The 22,934-nt window shown below is 29.6% G+C and overlaps 1 non-coding gene across 1 annotated transcript; it reads right to left on the bottom strand.

Moving 5' to 3' along the window:
- Positions 1–22,180: 22,180 nt before the first annotated feature.
- On the bottom strand, positions 22,181–22,287 carry LOC139860636 (small nucleolar RNA R71). The gene has a single exon (XR_011763264.1). It is a non-coding gene; the product is annotated as a small nucleolar RNA R71 (small nucleolar RNA).
- Positions 22,288–22,934: the final 647 nt, after the last annotated feature.

Raw genomic sequence — 22,934 nt, 5'->3', positions numbered from 1 at the left:
AAAATGGTCACACGAAGGTAAATGTTCGAACAATCAAACATATTCAAATACCGAATTTGTTACTCTATGCAGAGAAGGACCGTTCATATGTTCAGAAGAAAAGTTATTGAAGAATTGAGGTTACGCTTACGTAGCTATGGAGAACCAAATCACACGACTCTTATATGAATCGGCTAAAGCAGGTCTCTGAGAATTCTATTTCACAAGTAAGTATGTACAGTTTTTATCTGTTTTTATTTTTATTGCTTTTAACCTTTTGATAATAAACGCTGAATCGTTCGCTATAAAGTATTAAATTGATATTCAATAAAATTAGGTATGCGAAACCGAAATTATTGATATCATACAAAAATTTATTACATCACTGCGAAATTTACCGTTTATTCTTAAGGTATAAATATCTTTAATCAATCAACCCAAAATATTTCAAAAATTCGTCAGGAGTAAAACTAGGTTATGGAACCGAAATTACTTTACCGAAAAGAGGGGCGTATATTTTTGATAATATTTGATTGATTAAAGTGGGATAAAAGACCAAAAAGATTTTTAATTTTATCTTTACCATGTTTTTAAAATTAATATTATAAATTTTTAAAATCAATATATTTAAGTTTGTAAATATTTTAAACTACTATTTTTAATATAAGTTTGTAAAATTAAAAATATTAATTATATTTAAATGAATTTTTAATTTTATGCATTTTAAATTTAAGTTTGGTATGAATTTAAAAACAAAAATGTACTTTATTTCATTAAGTTAAAAATATGATTTCTAAAATTCGCCGTGAGTTGAAGACTAGGTCATTGAACCGAAATTGATTTACCCAAGGGAGGGACGAGAAATTTTGTTATCATTATTTCTAATCTTATTGATCTAAAGTATGTCAAAAACATTAAAAAAAAAACCCCAAAAATCTTTGCTTTTAAAACAAACGCTTTTAAATGACAAATTTTAAAATTTTGTCGAGGGACGGACTAGGACAACAATCCGAAACGACCTCGTCCTAAATAACAAGGAAAACAAAATTTTAAATTTATTAATTTTTTTTTATTAAGTAAAAGGGTTGTATAAAAAAAAAAGGCCTGGACCCCATGCTATCGCATGGGGTTTGTACATGGGAACCATGCGATCGCATGGAGTAAAAAAACTGGACAGGATCATAAAACTCATCGCTAGTCTCTATCTCCCACACGATACACACACATCCACGAATACTCTCTCAAAATCACCCCTAAAATCATCAATTTTTTTACCAAATTCAACCAAATTTCGTTCTACAATTAGCTATAATCATGCCTTTCTTCAGATAAGGAAGCAAGAAGGTAAAGATTTCACCCCTAAACTCTTAAATTTTTCAGTATTAGTGTTTTTGTGCTAAATTTTACCTAATTTAATTTTGATGATTTCTAGTGTAATTAGAGTTAAATTGTTAGTATATTATGCATGTATAACCTAGATTAATGCTATTTAACATGATTTAAAGCCAAAAACTTCAAAATTTTTAGAAATCTAGGGTTTGTGTTCTTGAGCAATTTGGGACTTTTTGATATAAACAGGTTATGGCCGATTTTTGTCATGAATTATTACTAAATTAAGTAGTGTAACATGTTTAGGTAGCTAAATGATCCAAACATTGATCCTAAATATGATTTTTGAGAATTAAAGTAGACTTTTTAAGTCTAAAATTCATGAAATTAATTAATTTGATATAAATGCCATTTGAAACTTGTTCAATTGCTAGTAATGATTATTTTGACATGTTATTTGAGTTGAATGTTTATAAACTTTGTAAACATTTTCATATATGCTTATTTTAAAAAGTGTAGAATTGATAAAAATATGAAAATGAGCATGAGTTTAATATGGATTAAACATGTTATTGTAATTGTTTCAAGTTGTTATGTTGCTAACACTAATGCATATTTGGATGCACAAATTTTGTGTTTAATGTGTTTTGCAGAAATATACCGAATCTGGCAGTGCATCATCATCATCCAGACAACCTGAAAACGAACCACAGCCAAAAATGAAATATGAGCCACAATATGAACCAGAACCAGAACATGAACAACAACAAGAACAACAATATCATAATGATCAACACATACCATATTATGATCTGCAACAAGAATATGTTAATGCCTACGTACAATTTCCGATTCATCCAATAATAGAACACCCAATGATTCATGAAGAACAGTTGCATCCCAATTTGAGATTTGATCGAAGCTGGAGAGATTACCCGACGTACCAAAGTAATAAATATAAACTGGTAACAAAAAATGTAGAAGTACTGAGGGTAATCGATTGGGAGCCTTTGGAAAGGGTCCAACTAGCTAAGTCAGTTAGGCAGCATCTGATCCAAAGGTATGAGAACTCTTATTTTCTCGATTGGGAACGTTTATTCACCATTTGTAGGCTTGTATATAAAGAGTGGTGTGTTGAGCTTATGAGTACTATATCACTTGATACGGATGTAGTTTGGTTAGACGATAGGAATTTTCTTAGATTTTTAATTGGCCGTAGGATGTATAGGATGTCCATGCTGGACATGGCCAGGGCTTTACAGATTTACACTCCTTCTAAATTACTACTACCTGATTGTACAAATTTGATTTATCATGGTGAAAGGGTAGATAGGAATTTTGACGCGGACGCCGTCTGGAGGCGTATGTCAAATTATAATGTTTTTACGCGGGGAGGAAGACACTCCTATTTAGATATTAACAAAGTAGAGCTTCATATTATACATAGATTTGTAGCTAATTCGATTACACAAAGAGGTAACAACAAGGAGAAAATGACTCAACACGATTTATTTTACCTTAAGTGTATTCGAAACACTAGAATCTTTGTTAATATCCCCTACTGTGTTGGTTTTTATCTGTCTAAAATGGTGGAAGGAATACAGGACGGGGGAATAATATGAGGAGGTATTTTTGTTACTCTCATTGTAGAGTATTTAGGCATAGATAGGGATCAAGGGGGTCCACTGATAGTATGTAGGGAACAGGTTGAGACTTTAGGATTGCGGGTCTATCAGGTTGCAAAGGTATTAAAGAACAGACGCAATCAGGCAGTACCATATCAGGGCCCTTATCCACAGGTAGAGAGAGGTTCAGATGAGGAAATGGAGGAACCAGATGACATTAGGGATGTCATTAGGGAGGCTGTTACTGACGTTTACCAGCGTATAGATGAGGTAGAAATAACAAACGAGGCTAGACATAGTCAGTACGAGCAGTGGCACTTCGAGAATGTGTACGAGCATTCCAATCAAGGACAGCATGATAGATGGCACTATCATCAGCATCAGATCATGAGCCAGCTATCACCTCAGGTACCAAATAACTACGTACCAACCTGACCTACCTACTATCCGCCACACCAGCCCGATATGCGACCACCATTTACTCTCTATGACCCCAACCAAGCCTATCAGTACACCTATAACCAACCGTGGAACCCGACCGACGACATGAACTGGAACCCCTATCCAGATTGATACAGTTCCCGTTGGTGATTTTTATCTTTTATTATTTTTATTTACTTATGTTTAAAACATATAATTTTGTGATACTTTTATGTAATTTTTAACATTTTTTATTATTTTGTACTAATATTTCATTTTTTGTAATTTGAAAGTGGAATATTAAGTCCCATTTCAAATTACCATGCATGTTTATATTTGTATTGTATGTATTTTATCTCATGTACACAACAGGGTAAAACAACAAATTTTCAAAGACTGGCATTAAGTTCAGCAAAAGTAACTAATTTTGACGACAAGATGCAAAATAAATGTGATGTAACAACAAGACGGAATGAACAAATGATGTGCATCATTTATCATTCAACATAAACCACAATATGTTTGGAAACTTTGGTAAAATTTAATCATTTTTCTACGCTAATCACCCTCAATAATTTAAATTGTTACTGATTTCTTGCAAATGAGGGCATTGCAAGATCTTAAGTGTGGGAATTCTTTTACATTTTTAAATTTTTTTGACTTAAACACTTGGTTACCATTAAAAATACTAGTAACGCAGTAGTTGTATTAGAATCTAGTGCTCTCTGATAATAAAGAACAGCCCTAGTCTTATATACTGACTACCCAATTCTAGTAAAAATTTTCAAAATTTTCAACTAAATGAACTCAAAATTATGTTTATACATATTTATGAATGATAAAACTATGTGTTAACACCGAAATTATTATTTCCTCGGAAAGGACATAAATTGAGAAACAACTCAAAATGCTTGAATTCATTTAAAATAGAATTGAGAAAAATAAAAAGGCAAAGAAAGGAAAATAAAAGCCAAGTGTGGAAAAAATTTACCAAGTTATTTAGAACATATGTCACATATTTTTGTACAAATAATTGAAGATACTTTTGTTTTGAACAATATTAATCAGTTTTACCCAGTTTATTGTAATATAAATGGAATTCAAAAGGAAGTAAAATCTTTTGAGAAAAAGACACGCGCTTCTTGATTTAGGTCAGGAAGTTGTCGTCCAGACCAGTTGTAGAGTCTACGAAAAACCTTGAAAATTTTTCTCGAAAATCAGCTGGAAATCCACGGACCTCAGTATCAAACAGGGTTGCCAAGTGGTCAGACTTATCCTAACCATGAGAGGATCTGTCTCGTACAATGGGGGGCACCGTGCAAATTAGCTTATAAGACTAATGAATCAGATCCCCATAAAGGATAATCTCCTTAAAGTTCAAAAATCAGCTTTTAAGCCTGATATTACTCAATCCTTGAGATTGACCTTAAAGATTGAGAATTCAAACTCATGGAATTCGATGATATCTAAACTCGAGCTTGAACGAGAAAATATTTTGATCAAAATTACAAACCGATTTGTTTTCTGAAAACCCATTTTCAATGCGTTCATTACCATTGAACGTAAAATCCTAGGAATTCACCTGGAATTCATTAGGTCACCTGAACCAAATCGGGTGTCAACCGTAAGAACGGTGGTTGCATAGCATGGTCAAAGACAGGACCTTGTGCCAGACCAAAAAACTATAGGGTGATCTGAAAGGACCCGTTCATATACATTATAAACGATTCACAATAGTTGATTACATTGCGAGGTATTTGACCTCTATATGATACATTTTACAAACATTGCATTCGTTTTTAAAAGACAAACTTTCTTTACATCGAAAATTGACAGGCATGCATACCATTTCATAATATCCACTATCCAACTATAAATTGATTTAATAATAATCTTTGATGAACTCAATGACTCGAATACAACGTTCTTCGAAATATGCTATGAAAGACTCCAAGTAATATCTTTAAAATGAGCAAATGCACAGCGAAAGATTTCTTTAACACCTGAGAATAAACATGCTTTAAAGTGTCAACCAAAAGGTTGGTGAGTTCATTAGTTTATCATAATCATTTATTTCCATCATTTTAATAGACCACAAGAATTTCATTTCCAGTTCTCATAAATATACGTCCCATGCATAGAGACAAAAATAATCATTCATATGGTGAACACCTGGTAACTGACATTAACTAGATACATATAAGAATATCCCCTATCATTCCGGGATCCTCCTTCGAACATGATATAAATTTCGAAGTACTAAAGAATCCGGTACTTTGGATGGGGTTTGTTAGGCCCAATAGATCTATCTTTAGGATTCGCGTCAATTAGGGTGTCTGTTCCCTAATTCTTAGATTACCAGACTTTAATAAAAAGGGGCATATTCGATTTCGATAATTCAACCATAGAATGTAGTTTCAATTACTTGTGTCTATTTTGTCAAACATTTATAAAAGCGCATGTATTCTCAGTCCCAAAAATATAAAGGGTAAAAAGACAAATGAAACTCACCATACTGTATTTCGTAGTAAAAATACATATAACGTCATTGAACAAGTGCAAGGTTAGCCTCGGATTCACGAACCTAAATTAATTATATATATTTATGTGTTGGTCAATATTTGTCTAACAAATTAGGTTAAGTCATAGTGTACCACAATCCTAATGCTCGAGACTAATATGCAAAAGTCAACAAAAGTAAATTTGACTCAAAATAATTTCCAAAAATCTATACATGATTAATATATAGTTTAAATATCGTCGTTTTATATTTTTAAATATTTTTAAAAGATTTATTAGAGTAAATAATATAATTTATTTATTAATAAATAAAATTTTATATTAAATTTATATAATAAAATATACTTTTATATATATTAAGTAATAAAATTTATAGGGTTCATTTAATATCATAAAGATAATATGATAGGTATTATTAAAGTAAGTTATTACACGTAGTAAAATATGTTTGTATCACATATTTATTTGATAAAATAATATCTATAATGATAGTAAGTAAAAGTTGTATTATTTTGTAATAATAATTATTATTATAAAAATATCAATATTTATAATTACTAAGATGACATTATGATAAAACGATAATTCTAATTATGATAACTTTAATATTTACGATAATTTTTAATATTATCTTTAAAATAATAATTCTATTTAAAATAATAATAATAATGATATTTTATAGTAACAATGACATTTCTATTAAAATGATAATTTTTGTTAAAATGATAGTTTTAATACTAACGATACTTTTAATAATAATAGTAATGATAAAAATAATAAGAACGATAATTTTATCTAAATCAATATCTTATAATATTTTAATTTCATCATGATACTCTTACTCATTATTTCCTAATCGTTTCGTTTAATAGCTTTTAATCGTCTTTTATATCGTGTTCATAATAATAATAATGATAATAATAGTAATCAAAATAATTAGGTGTTACAAATATTTGTTTTAAATACACTAATATTAATAATGATAGTTACTATAACATTATTAACGATAATACTAATAATTATCTTAATGATAATATAGTAATAATAATAATAACAATAACAATAACCATTTTTAAATAATGATATATATATTAATAACGATAATAATAATAATAATAATAATAATACTAATAATAATAATAATAATAATTGGATAATAATAATAATACTAATTATAACTTTAACGATAATAACGATAGTAATAATAAAAAAATAACAATTTTTAATGATAAATCCCTTTTATTGATAAAGATAATAATAATCATAATAATAAGATAAAACTAGAACGGCGATAAAAATGACGATAATAATAATCATTTTTAATAAAAATATCGAAAATTCAATTGATTATAACTTCTAATCCGTTCATCGAAACCATTCGATATCTAAAGGAAAAGTTCTTAATTTTTCGCTAGCTTTCCAAGGACATGCATATCTTATACCTTATCTCAACCTCAAGTGTAACTAATTCAACATTCAACCTAACCTGTCTAAGGGCAATATTAAAAGTACAAGCATGCATAATCCTAAATACTCGAGCACTAGTCAGGGATACACTATTAGTATGTAAAAGTTAAATTATGAGTACTCACGTATCAATATTGAGATTCAATATTGCAGGAAAGGTACGTAGACGCAACGGAAATGATAAACACTATATTAACCTCACGAGCATACCCATGAACCATACTCAATCACCTCCATAGCTATAACCCATAATTTCCTTAATCCTATCCCACTCGAAAAACAATTTCGAAATCATTCGGACAGCACTCCGTCGTAATATTTTATGTATACTAATAATATCTTGAAATAATACTGAGTAAATATATATATGTAAATCGATTGAGAGAGTTTAGAGAAAAATATTTTCAAGTTTCTATGAAATAACGAAATCTATTGAATTCTATTTATAATAGATTTTTGAATTATTAAAGTGAATTATTAAAGTATGAATTATTAAAGTGAATTATTAAAGTATGAATTATTAAAGTAAATTATTAAAGTATGAATTATTAAAGTGAATTATTAAAGTATGAATTATTAAAGTGAATTATTAAAGTATGAATTATTAAAGTGAATTATTAAAGTTAAAGTAAATTAAAAATAAAGTAAAGGTAAAGTTTAAGTATAGTAAAAGTATAAAACTATGTACGTATAATAAGCGTATAAATATATATAATATTAATTTAAATCGTTATATATATAAAATAAAATATAAATATCGTTATCTTTATCATACTAGTTAAGTAATGAGTTGTCAAAAGTGGTTCTAGATATTTATAAAAGTTATATACGTTTTAATAATAAAGTTCTTTTTAAACTGAAAACGTTTTTGTATGTTTAAAACTAAATAGATCAATCGAGTCTTTATGAGATTCAATCTTCCACTATCCTTTGTCTAGTTCTCAATGATTGACAATTTGTTCTTATTTATAAATCACTTTACCATTTTCTGAATATTGTTAAAATGGAAAGATTTCTCAAATCAACGTGGGCCTTTCAACAGAGACTTGTAATCATAATTCAATATATCTGATAATTCAATCATTTGATCTTATCTTCTAATTCCATTGATAAACATTTTGAAACAGATACAATCATATAAAGTATTTAATCTAATATTTTGTTTACGTTTCAAGTTATAATATATATACACATATACATATATAATCATATTCGTTTAATGGTTCGTGAATCGTTGGAACTTGGTCGAGGTTGAATGAATGTATGAACATAGTTTAAAATTCTTGAAATTTAACTTAACAAATATTGCTTATCGTGTCGGAAACATATAAAGATTAAAGTTTAAATTTGGTTGGAAATTTCTGGGTTGTCACAGTACCTACCCGTTAAAGAAATTTCGTCCCGAAATTTGAGTGGAAAGGTCGTGAATGATAATAAGTATGTTTTCATGATGCATACAGGCTGAAAATTAGAGTTTTATCATCAGCGAATAATTTGAATAAACAATTCATTTATATGAAGAGTACGAATGAAGCTAACATAGAAGAGTGAAATGAGTAAGTGTAGATTCATTTTATCATTTGACGTAGATATGATTGATTTCCAGATTTCAAGGGATTTGAAGAAAATCTTTGTAATAAGATTTGATTCTCTGGTAACAAAAGGAATTAGGATTCTCTTTAAATGCGATCGTCCATTTTAATTGTTCCGTCGGAGATTTTCTTATAAATTCACCTCCTTCGTTTTCTTACAACTCACACCTTCTGTTGATGCATTTTATGCAAGTCCCTAGACATCTACCCACGTCCATTGCAGGTACAACAGTTTACAGGCCACCATGATCGTTCGTTATTATCCTATCCGTGTTTGTATGTGGTTACAGCAACTGCAGGAACGAGATTTGGATGTTTGACTATGTTAGACTTAGTCAGACGTCCGAGTGAAGCCTCACTCGTACGGCTGACAGGCTCATACGCACGGTTGATGCTGAGCTAAGTCACAATTACAACCTAAATGAGAAGACACGAGTGAGTGATCACCCGTATGGCTGATAAAGCCAACTCGTATGTGTGATGGATGAATCGTACGGGTGAGTCAACAAAAGGGGTATATAAAGTCTTATGTTCTTCAATTTAGGTTAAGCCTCTCATTTGTTACACACACTCAGATCTAGTGAGCTCCTCCAATTTTCTCTCAGTCCAAATTACCCAGGTGGTGAATAATAGCTCTAGGTGTTGATCTAATCACACTTGATTTAGTTGTGGTTTGACTAAATTAATCAAAAAAAAAATTAACCTATTCCCTAGAGGGTTTGATTCACTTATTCCGCCATTGTGTGAGTTAAATCTGTTGATTTCTAAGTTCCTAGTCATGTTTCATCACCTTCTATTCTTTCCCCCTCAACTCATATTTTAAAGTATTCATAAATATGCTCCATCCAGTTCTGATTCTCGATATACTTCTAACTTTCATATCGGTCATTCTTCTTTTTCATCTACCGCCGGAAGAATCTATTTACTTCTACTATACTCTTGGGTTTATAGTGTTTCTAGTTCTCCCGTGTCTTTATATTTGCTATATGCATCGATATATATGGTTTATAATTTCTGGTTTATCGTTGGGCTTTATATGTTCCCTTATATTTCAAAGTCTCTGCTTCTGTCTTCTATAATCATTATCATTAACAGTTAATGCTCTCTTTTATTTGCTGCAATTTATACCCCAATTTTTATTTCGGAGTTTTGTCCTTTTGTTTCTTCTTCTTGGGATTAAGCACCGCTTGTAATGGTCCAGAATTCACAGATATGAATTTCAGAATGAACATTGTTAATGTTCTAGGAAGGAAATTGTGATGGCACGATCTTGACTTGTCAAATTACTAGAATACGTTGGAAAAGGCCGAATCATCAAGAAATATTTTCTTGATATTTTAGAGGTTAAATAGAATACAAGAGTCATATAACATGGCACATGATGATGTTATGATCTGTGAATCATCACGTTCCATTTAGAAACTCAGCATGACTTACTGTAATATAATCACATTGATCAAGTGTCATTATATTATACTAATTCATGCTTCAGTTCCCAACACTACTTCAAAATATTCCTATTTTAAACTTGAATGTTTCAGAATTTAGAAACTAAAATAGTTTCTTTTATGATGTAATACAGATAGCGCGAAGAGATAAATGATTTCAAATAAGAAAAATTAAGAAAATATCTTCAGAAATATGGAGGATATTTATAATGAAAGATATGATGATATTTTAGAATTTCTAATATCAGAGGATGATGAAGAATATTGTCCGCAGGGGTTTAGAGTCAGGAGCAAGGTATTCGTTAATGACTTCAGCAGGTACTGAATCATTTGGATCCTTTGAAGTCAGGTTCAGTCTTTGTAATTTGTCCAAAGCCTCCTTCCTTTGCTCAATCCGTTTTCCAGTTCCAAAACTTCTCTTTTTCTGCGCTTTGCCAGCACAATTCATCATTATCATTCAGCTTTTACCGTTTAAAGTTGTTTTTAGTTTTTGCTGCTTCATCACCATTTTTTCCATTTTCGGAGAACCAATTCTTAGTTCGGAGTGTTTTTCAGAAACTTCACATTCAAATTAAGTCCAGAAGATAGACGTTATATATACACATATAACTGTTGGCGTAGACATACTGCGAGATTTCAAAATACTGATTGCTAATTCCCAATGATTCGTATGGCAATTCTCATTACAAGATGCGAATGAATAAATGATGGGGTTTCAATGAATAATTATAATGACTTTTTGGAGAGGCTAAAGTCAAAGGGTAATGAAGTTGTTGGTACATCTGCTAATAATGTGGTGGAATGTAAAAGGATCCCTGGTAACGATGGTGTATATCTCAAGGTTATAATAAGGTTAGTCTGACTGAAAAGTCGAAGTTGACTTGCTGGAGCTGTGACAAAACTGGCTACTTTGAATAGGAGTCGCAAAGTTATTTTTGCTAATAAATGCCAAAGAATCTGACGCGGATACGTTGTTTAAACTTTTACTTTGGTTTCAAGAGTTTTTCGGGTACATAACTGTGGGTAACATGTGGTTGGATCATCATCTCGATTGCTCATCATTCGAAGTGTCTTCAGAAATTTTCGAAGGGTTTGAACACAGATTGTAATCGTTAACATACATTTGATATTCTAACACAGTTTTGAAGTCAAAATATAGCTTGTGAAAGATGTAAGGATCTAAGAGTGATGATTTTGGTCATATCTCAAGTTGAATTTTGAGATTTCAAAATCAAAATATGTAATTAAATTTTGAATGAGTATGGTTGTTTTGATTTCTATAAAAGAATGTATATTGTTGTGAAAGTAGGGAGTATAATGGATGATTTGCTGAATCAGATTCGAAGAATGTAACATATTAATTGTGAATTTATATATCTCTCGGGTATTACCTACCCGTTAAAAAAAATTTCACAATTAATATTTTGTACAAAAGAATTTTATTACAGTCTTTATAAAAATATATATATGTATATTTTCTTCAGATGTAACATAAATTTAATGAGTTAATGTTAAATTAAACTCATTTGATTTACGGTTGAAACTAGAATTGAATAATCCCTAAAGGCTTTAAAAAGTACATAACTTTTACGCAGTATTTCTTTAATGACATTGAAATTATGAATCAATACTTCGTTATTTGTTGATGTATGATGTTCGGTTCGTGGAATTCTTGTGAATTTCGCAAAGTACGAATGATGTTATCTGAAAAGTTTCGGGTACATCGATGATGAAAGTGTAAAATCAAATATATACTTGATTTATTATGAATTGGAATTTGTTGAATTGCAACAGAGATTGTAGTTAACGCTGGTTAAGTTGCGGCCGAAGGACGTACATTATTGCATATTTGTAATATGAATTAACCGAGTAGTTAAGATTCACACACAATAGCTTAGCACGGAAAGATTTATTTCAAAATATATATATATATATATATATGTATATATATATATATATATATATATATATATATATATATATATATATATATATATATATATGTATATATATATATATATATATATATATGTATATATATATATATATATGTATATATATATATATATATATGTATATATATATATATATACATATAATTTCTTTAGAGGGAATGAGTTAATTCTTCATAACTCGTTGATACAATATACACGTTATTGATTCGTAATGATGTCCACAGTGATTCTTGAACTGACGGAGTTTGTGATGTTATTGGTGTTGTTGATTCGGATGTTGACTGTACTGACGATGCTGGTAACGCTGACGGTACTGTTGATGCTGTTGGTAAAGCAAGATTAGCTTGTTAATCACACACCATTTTTGTCAGGGTTTCTACTCTTCCTTCTATCATTTTGGTTTGCTTAACTGATTTATGGTTAGGGCTAGATTAGATAATCTCTAAGACTTTAGAGATTACATAATCGCCGCGGAATGTTTCTCCAATGAAGTTATGAATTAATACTTCGTCAGTTATTGTTGTTGGTACTCCTTGGTATCTATGGTGCGTATGACGTTGATGCTCGTGGGACAGATTGTGAAGTTGAGGTTTACGACGCAGTTGTGGTTGGAGGTGGTAATGGTACTGTTTGCGTTGATGATGGTGGTACTAGTTATGCTGCTGATGCTGCTGCTGGTGTTTGTAATCTCTGCACCATATTCTCCAAAGCCACTACCCGAGCGCGAAGCTCGTTGACTTCTTCTATTACACCGGGGTGATTGTCGGTTCGGACGAGCGGATAAATAAAATCTAAAATTTGATGTAATATATAATCGTGACGAGATACTCTGGAAATGAGCGAGAAAATGGTGTTTCGGACAGGTTCGCCGGTAAGTGCTTCAGGTTCTTCGTCAAGAGGGCAATGTGGTGGATGGAAAGGATCACCTTCTTCTTGTCTCCAATGATTGAGGAGGCTACGAACCCATCCCCAATTCATCCAGAATAGGTGATGACTGATTGGTTGATCTATTCCGGTCACACTGCTTTCGGAGCTTGAATGGGATTCCATTTCGGAATCTGAGTGACTTGAACTGATGACGAATTCCATTTCGTACGATTGGATAAAGGATTTTTTTTTTTTTGATATGAAATGATTTTGGCTAACGGATGGTATTCTAATTACATAGAATATATATATATATATATATATATATATATATATATATATATATATATATATATATATATATATATATATATATATATATATATATATATAGATCAAAAGATTTTGTAGATTACGGAGGACTTTGCGGGATATGTCAGGCAAAGTTTAAAGTAACAGATACGATAAGATATGATTTAGCAGATATGCTAAGATATGAATTTTTGTCTATACACTATTCATGCAATCAATGCAGCAAGACGTGTCTTAGACTAAAAATGATAAGCAGGTAATTTCCTGAGGATGATAAGCAGTTAATTTTCGACACAAAATGATAAGCAAAACTTTTGACATGCGGACATGGTCGAAGTCCAGACTCACTAATGCATCCTATCGACTTATCAGTTAGACACACTAATGCAGACCTGGTTCGCTAAGACCACCGCTCTGATACCAACTGAAAGGACCCGTTCATATACATTATAAACGATTCACAATAGTTGATTACATTGCGAGGTATTTGACCTCTATATGATACATTTTACAAACATTGCATTCGTTTTTAAAAGACAAACTTTCTTTACATCGAAAATTGACAGGCATGCATACCATTTCATAATATCCACTATCCAACTATAAATTGATTTAATAATAATCTTTGATGAACTCAATGACTCGAATACAACGTTCTTCGAAATATGCTATGAAAGACTCCAAGTAATATCTTTAAAATGAGCAAATGCACAGCGAAAGATTTCTTTAACACCTGAGAATAAACATGCTTTAAAGTGTCAACCAAAAGGTTGGTGAGTTCATTAGTTTATCATAATCATTTATTTCCATCATTTTAATAGACCACAAGAATTTCATTTCCAGTTCTCATAAATATACGTCCCATGCATAGAGACAAAAATAATCATTCATATGGTGAACACCTGGTAACCGACATTAACTAGATACATATAAGAATATCCCCTATCATTCCGGGATCCTCCTTCGGATATGATATAAATTTCGAAGTACTAAAGCATCCGGTACTTTGGATGGGGTTTGTTAGGCCCAATAGATCTATCTTTAGGATTCGCGTCAATTAGGGTGTCTGTTCCCTAATTCTTAGATTACCAGACTTTAATAAAAAGGGGCATATTCGATTTCGATAATTCAACCATAGAATGTAGTTTCAATTACTTGTGTCTATTTTGTCAAACATTTATAAAAGCGCATGTATTCTCAGTCCCAAAAATATAAAGGGTAAAAAGACAAATGAAACTCACCATACTGTATTTCGTAGTAAAAATACATATAACGTCATTGAACAAGTGCAAGGTTGGCTTCGGATTCACGAACCTAAATTAATTATATATATTTATGTGTTGGTCAATATTTGTCTAACAAATTAGGTTAAGTCATAGTGTACCACAATCCTAATGCTCGAGACTAATATGCAAAAGTCAACAAAAGTAAATTTGACTCAAAGTAATTTCCAAAAATCTATACATGATTAATATATAGTTTAAATATCGTCGTTTTATATTTTTAAATATTTTTAAAAGATTTATTAGAGTAAATAATATAATTTATTTATTAATAAATAAAATTTTATATTAAATTTATATAATAAAATATACTTTTATATATATTAAGTAATAAAATTTATAGGGTTCATTTAATATCATAAAGATAATATGATAGGTATTATTAAAGTAAGTTATTACACGTAGTAAAATATGTTTGTATCACATATTTATTTGATAAAATAATATCTATAATGATAGTAAGTAAAAGTTGTATTATTTTGTAATAATAATTATTATTATAAAAATATCAATATTTATAATTACTAAGATGATATTATGATAAAACGATAATTCTAATTATGATAACTTTAATATTTACGATAATTTTTAATATTATCTTTAAAATAATAATTCTATTTAAAATAATAATAATAATGATATTTTATAGTAACAATGACGTTTCTATTAAAATGATAATTTTTGTTAAAATGATAGTTTTAATACTAACGATACTTTTAATAATAATAGTAATGATAAAAATAATAAGAACGATAATTTTATCTAAATCAATATCTTATAATATTTTAATTTCATCATGATACTCTTACTCATTATTTCCTAATCGTTTCGTTTAATAGCTTTTAATCGTCTTTTATATCGTGTTCATAATAATGATAATAATAGTAATCAAAATAATTAGGTGTTACAAATATTTGTTTTAAATACACTAATATTAATAATGATAGTTACTATAACATTATTAACGATAATACTAATAATTATCTTAATGATAATATAGTAATAATAATAATAATAACAATAACAATAACCATTTTTAAATAATGATATATATATTAATAACGATAATAATAATAATAATAATAATACTAACAATAATAATAATAATAATTGGATAATAATAATAATACTAATTATAACTTTAACGATAATAACGATAGTAATAATAAAAAAAAATAACAATTTTTAATGATAAATCCCTTTTATTGATAAAGATAATAATAATCATAATAATAAGATAAAACTAGAACGGCGATAAAAACGACGATAATAATAATCATTTTTAATAAAAATATCGAAAATTCAATTGATTATAACTTCTAATCCGTTCATCGAAACCATTCGATATCTAAAGGAAAAGTTCTTAATTTTTCGCTAGCTTTCCAAGGACATGCATATCTTATACCTTATCTCAACCTCAAGTGTAACTAATTCAACATTCAACCTAACCTGTCTAAGGGCAATATTAAAAGTACAAGCATGCATAATCCTAAATACTCGAGCACTAGTCAGGGATACACTATTAGTATGTAAAAGTTAAATTATGAGTACTCACGTATCAATATTGAGATTCAATATTGCAGGAAAGGTACGTAGACGCAACGGAAATGATAAACACTATATTAACCTCACGAGCATACCCATGAACCATACTCAATCACCTCCATAGCTATAACCCATAATTTCCTTAATCCTATCCCACTCGAAAAACAATTTCGAAATCATTCGGACAGCACTCCGTCGTAATATTTTATGTATACTAATAATATCTTGAAATAATACGGAGTAAATATATATATGTAAATCGATTGAGAGAGTTTAGAGAAAAATATTTTCAAGTTTCTATGAAATAATGAAACCTATTGAATTCTATTTATAATAGATTTTTGAATTATTAAAGTGAATTATTAAAGTATGAATTATTAAAGTGAATTATTAAAGTATGAATTATTAAAGTAAATTATTAAAGTATTAATTATTAAAGTAAATTATTAAAGTATTAATTATTAAAGTGAATTATTAAAGTATGAATTATTAAAGTTAAAGTAAAGTAAAAATAAAGTAAAGGTAAAGTTTAAGTATAGTAAAAGTATAAAACTATGTACGTATAATACGCGTATAAATATATATAATATTAATTTAAATCGTTATATATATAAAATAAAATATAAATATCGTTATCTTTATCATACTAGTTAAGTAATGAGTTGTCAAAAGTGGTTCTAGATATTTATAAAAGTTATATACGTTTTAATAATAAAGTTCTTTTTAAACTGAAAACGTTTTTGTACGTTTAAAACTAAATAGATCAATCGAGTCTTTATGAGATTCAATCTTCCACTATCCTTTGTCTAGTTCTCAATGATTGACAATTTGATCTTATTTATAAATCACTTTACCATTTTCTGAATATTGTTAAAATGGAAAGATTTCTCAAATCAACGTGGGCCTTTCAACAGAGACTTGTAATCATAATTCAATATATCTGATAATTCAATCATTTGATCTTATCTTCTAATTCCATTGATAAACATTTTGAAACAGATACAATCATATAAAGTATTTAATCTAATATTTTGTTTACATTTCAAGTTATAATATATATACACATATACATATATAATCATATTCGTTTAATGGTTCGTGAATCGTTGGAACTTGGTCGAGGTTGAATGAATGTATGAACATAGTTTAAAATTCTTGAAATTTAACTTAACAAATATTGCTTATCGTGTCGGAAACATATAAAGATTACAGTTTAAATTTGGTTGGAAATTTCCGGGTTGTCACATGATCTTTACTATTGCTCCTACCAAGGATAGTAATTGCATCCGACACGTTATAGACCATAATCAAAAGCATGTCACGGGACATTGCCTTAACAGTTGCTTGTTCAACGCTTTCCTTTACAACCGGACGGTAGTTTACCGAAAGGTAATATACGGAGCAAGTAAACTGGACGTGTTGCTTTCCTAATACAAGGTTAGCAAGTGGGTGACACAAAACCGCAAGTTTTGAGCTAAAATTTTCAAATCTGAAACCCACAAAACCCACAGAAACAATTTGCAACACTGGTGAAGGGTTATTCCGAAAAACTTATCTAGGGTAAAAGCTAGATTGAATTTTCAAAAGATCAAATGTTTTCATAAAGATCCAATTTCGATAAAGGATCTAAATTTTTATAGTCATGTGGGACTGTAAACCACATCGTTACTATCATTGTTCATACCGCCGTATAGAAATCACTGATGTACAAAGTGTAAAGAATAAAGAAGTGATTCAAGTATGTTTATATTCAAGTTCTATATTGCTTGAGTACAAGCAATGCTCAAGTGTGGGAATATTTGATAATGCTAAAAACGAACATATATTTCATATCATTATCCTTCAAGAAAGACAAGCTTTTGGTTGCAATTGTTCTATTTACAAGTGATATTCGTTTAAATAATAAAAGGTGAAGACAAAAGACAGATTCGACGATTTGAAGACGCAAATGACCAAAAAGCTAAAAAGTACAAAGTACGATCAAAGTGGTTCAAATTATTGATGAGAAACGTCTAAAAATTACAAGAGTAAGAGCCGCAAAATGCAAAGTACAAGATATTAAATAGTACAAAAGGACGTTCGAAAATCCGAAACCGGGACCAGAGTCAACTCTCAACATGCGACGCAACGGACTAAAAATTACAAGTCAACTATGCACATGAATATAATATAATATATAATTAATTCTTAAAATTATATATATATTATATTATATATTAATACCGTCGGTAAACTAAAAAACAAAGGATTGTGAGCTGGACAGAGGGGACATGCGATCGCATGGCTTCTGTGCTATATCCCCATGCAATCGAATGGTGAACAGTAATTCGAATTTGGCCTATAAAAAGTCGGGTTCTGATCGAGCAAAAACACATCTTTTTCTAATCTCTCCTACGATATATATATATATATATATATATTATAATTTTAATTTTAATTTAAGATTAATAATAATAAGGTTATGTTAGCGAATGTTGTAAGTGTGTAAGTCGAAATTCTGTCCGTGTAACGCTACGCTATTAATACTCATTGTAAGTTATGTTCAACCTTTTTAAATTAATGTCTCGTAGCTAAGTTATCATTATGCTTATTTAAATCGAAGTAATCGTGATGTTAGACTAAATATTAAAACCGAGGTTATTGGGCTTTGTACCATAATTGGGGTTTGGAAAAAAGACCGACACTTGTGAAAATTGGACTATGGGCTATTAATGAGCTTTATATTTGTTTAATTGAATGATAGTTCGTTAATTTAATATAAAGATTTACAATTGGACGTACCTATAAATAACCATATACACTCGATCGGACACAATGGGCGGGATATTTATAAGTACTAATAATCGTTTATTTAACCAGATACGGGAATAGATTAATAGTTAATGGACTCATTAAAACAGGGGTGGATTACATACAAGGACACTTGGTGTAATTGATAATAAAGTATTAAAACCTTGGATTGCACACAGTCGATAACCTTGTGTAATCATTAATAATGTATTAAACCTTATTACAGTTTAAGTCCCCAATTAGTTGGAATATTTGACTTCGGATATAAGGATAATTTGACGAGGACAGTCGCACTTTATATTTATGACTGATGGACTGTTATGGACAAAAACCAGATGGATGTATCGAATAATCCAGGACATTGGATAATTAACCCATGGTAATAAATTAAAATCAACACATCAAACATCATGATTATGGAAGTTTAAATAAGCATAATTCCTTTATTTTATATCTTATCGCACTTTTAATTATCGTACTTTTTAATTATCGCAATTTTATTTACTGTCATTTTCTTTATTGCACTTTTAATTATCGCACTTTTAATTATCGCAATTTTATTATTGTAATTTACTTTACGCTTTAAATTAAGTTATATTTATATTTAATATTTTACATTAGGTTTTAATTGCGACTTAAGACATAAAATTGACAAACCGGTCATTTAACGGAAAAACCCCCTTTTATAATATATATATATATATATATATATATATATATATATATATATATATATATATATATATATATATATATATATACAAATATATTTTTAAAAATATAGCGTTAAACTTGGCTAGTTCCCTGTGGACGAACCGGACTTACTAAAAACTACACTACTGTACAATTAGGTACACTGCCTATAAGTGTTGTAGCAAGGTTTAGGTATATCCACTCTATAAATAAATAAATAACTTGTGTAAAATTGTATCGTATTAAATAGTATTTCGTAATAAAAATATTACTATTTCGTACCCCTTTGCTTTAACATGAAGTAATTTTTGGCACCGCTGCCGGGGAGCTTTAACAACGCCGAAAGCGAAACGCTATTAAAAAAAGATTTTTATTAATTTTTAATTTTTTGTAAAAATACGTTTTAAATATTAAAAATTCAAAAATATAAAAAGAAAAACAAAATATATATATTTTTAAGAGTTTGTTTAAAATATATAAAATTATAAAGTATTTTTTATTTTTATTTTAGTTTTTAAATATAAGTTTTATATAAATATTTTATTTAAATTAAAAACAGAAAATAATAATAATAATAATAATAATAATAATAATAATAATAATAATAATAATAATAATAATAATAATAATAATAATAATAATAATAATAATAATAATCGGGCCACTACACTGTAGCAGCCCAATATCTGAACTGGATCCGAGGACCATGCGACCGCATGGATTTTCAACGCTCAGCTCATGCGATCGCATGAGCTGATTTGACTGACCTGGTACCTTAGTCAGATCGAATTAGGGTTAAGTATTATTAATTATTATTATTATTAAACCCTAATTAGGTTTTAATTAATTAATTAGTTTTTAATATTAGTATTAGTTTTATTATTTAATTTGTAATATTAAGTTTTAATTAGTTTTATTATTTATAAAATTAATACTTTTATAAAATAAATAATATAAAAATAATATTTTTATAAAAATTAGTAATTTTATCATTTTTGTATCTTTTTATTATTTAGTACGTAATTTGTAATTTATCGTTCGTAATTAGTTTTAAGATATAGTTTTTGCCGTAGTTTACTTTTATTTCTAGATTTTTATGCTTTGCCGTAAAATCCTTTAAGTGCTTTTTCTTTAGATTAAGACTTAAATGCTTTAGAATTTTGCGACGCCGTTTTAAGATTTTTGTACTTTTTAAGTTATTGCCGTTTTGGATATAGAATTCCTTTTAAGCGTTAATATCTTTAGACGTAAGTTTTAATTTTTAGTTTTTAGACTTTTAAGTTTCGACGCTGCATTTTATTATTTTTCGACTGTTTGTTTTTCGACCTTTTATTTTTCGACGTTTTTCGACGCGCTCTTTTTCTTTCTTATTTCTCGACGCTCTAGTTTTTAGGACATATAATTATCTATTTCTTCTCTAAAATTTCAAAACAAAAAATTATTTTAAGCGGTTAAATTGATAGACATCCAAAATTTTCTGGTTCGTAGTAATAGTTGGATTTGTTAGTGGCGAGTTGTGGGCTTCTGATTTAAAGGGTCCTGGCTTCCTGCTGCATCTATTGGCTATTCGAAACGTGAGCAAAATCAGAAAAGTCTATTAATTTGATAACTTATATAATTTTTATCTTTTATAACTAATAGGATATTCAGTGAATGCACCGAGCAAAACGTTCACCACCTTTCATACGTTCACCACCTGTAACCAGATCAAGACATCTAGCCAACATTGTCGCCGTTGATTTTTCTTTAGAATCGTCATCTAGTCGACCAAGTACTCCAATTCAAATTTCCGATAATCCATTTTTTGAATCCGACCTCACAATTGAGAATCCGGAGGATATTCAAGGACAATTCAGAGATCCTGAACCACTAATCATTCCTCCTGAACCACAAATCACTCATCCAGAGATTGTTGAGGAAGAAACCATTAAATCAGAATCCTCTAGCGATTCAGATTCAATAAACTCAATCATAGAAAATCTGGAACCTCTAAGTATGGAAGACCGAATGAGAGCTAAACGCACTGGCCAAGGTCACGCAATTACTCAACCAGACATTAATGCACCAGATTATGAGATCAAATGACAAATCCTACACATGGTAACTAATCAATGCCAATTTAGTGGTGCACCGAAAGAAGATCCAAACGAACATCTTCGAACCTTTAATAGGATCTGTACTCCATTCAAAATCAGAGAAGTTGAGGATGAACAGATCTATCTCATGTTATTTCCCTGGACTTTAAAGGGAGAAGCCAAAGATTGGTTAGAATCGTTACCTGAAGGGGCGATTGATACATAGGATGTTTTAGTTGAAAATGTTCTTAAACAATTCTTTCCGGCATCTAAAGCCGTGAGACTTCAAGGAGAAATTGTTACGTTCACACAAAAGCCAAATGAAACTCTATATGAGGCATGGACAAGATTTGGAAAGTTGTTGAGAGGATGTCCTCAACATGGTTTAGACACTTATCAAATAGTACAAATATTCTACCAAGGATGCGACATCACTACAAGAAAAGACATCGACATAGCAGCTGGTGGTTCCATTATGAAGAAAACCGCAACTGAAGCTTACAAAATTATTGATAACACTGCTTCCCACTCACATGAGTGACACCAAGAAAAAGACATCGTTAGATCATCTAAATCGGCTAGAGCCGATTCTAGCCATGACTTTGATTCCATTTCTGCAAAGATAGATGCTGTCGAGTGACGAATGGAAAAGATGACTAAAGATATTCACTCAATACGAATTAGTTGTGAGCAGTGTGGAGATTTGACAAAAGATTGTCTCAGTATTGACCAAATAATGGAACAAAGAGAGAATGTTTCATACATGAACCAAAGGCCTGGAAATAATTATCAGAATAATTATCAACCACCAAGACCAAACTACAATCAAAACCAGAATTATAACTGAAATGTTCCATACAACAACCAACAAGGTCCTAGCAATCAACAAGTATCTAACAATACTTACAATAAGCAAAGACCCATTTTTCAAAATTAACCACCACAAACCGATGATAAAAAGCCAAATTTAGAAGACATGATGTCAAAGCTAGTTGAATCTCAAACGCAGTTTTTCACATCTCAGAAACAAACCA

Source organism: Rutidosis leptorrhynchoides, chromosome 7 (genome assembly GCF_046630445.1).
Source record: "Rutidosis leptorrhynchoides isolate AG116_Rl617_1_P2 chromosome 7, CSIRO_AGI_Rlap_v1, whole genome shotgun sequence".
Lineage (NCBI taxonomy): Eukaryota > Viridiplantae > Streptophyta > Magnoliopsida > Asterales > Asteraceae > Rutidosis > Rutidosis leptorrhynchoides.
This window is presented reverse-complemented; position numbering and strand designations above follow the sequence as displayed.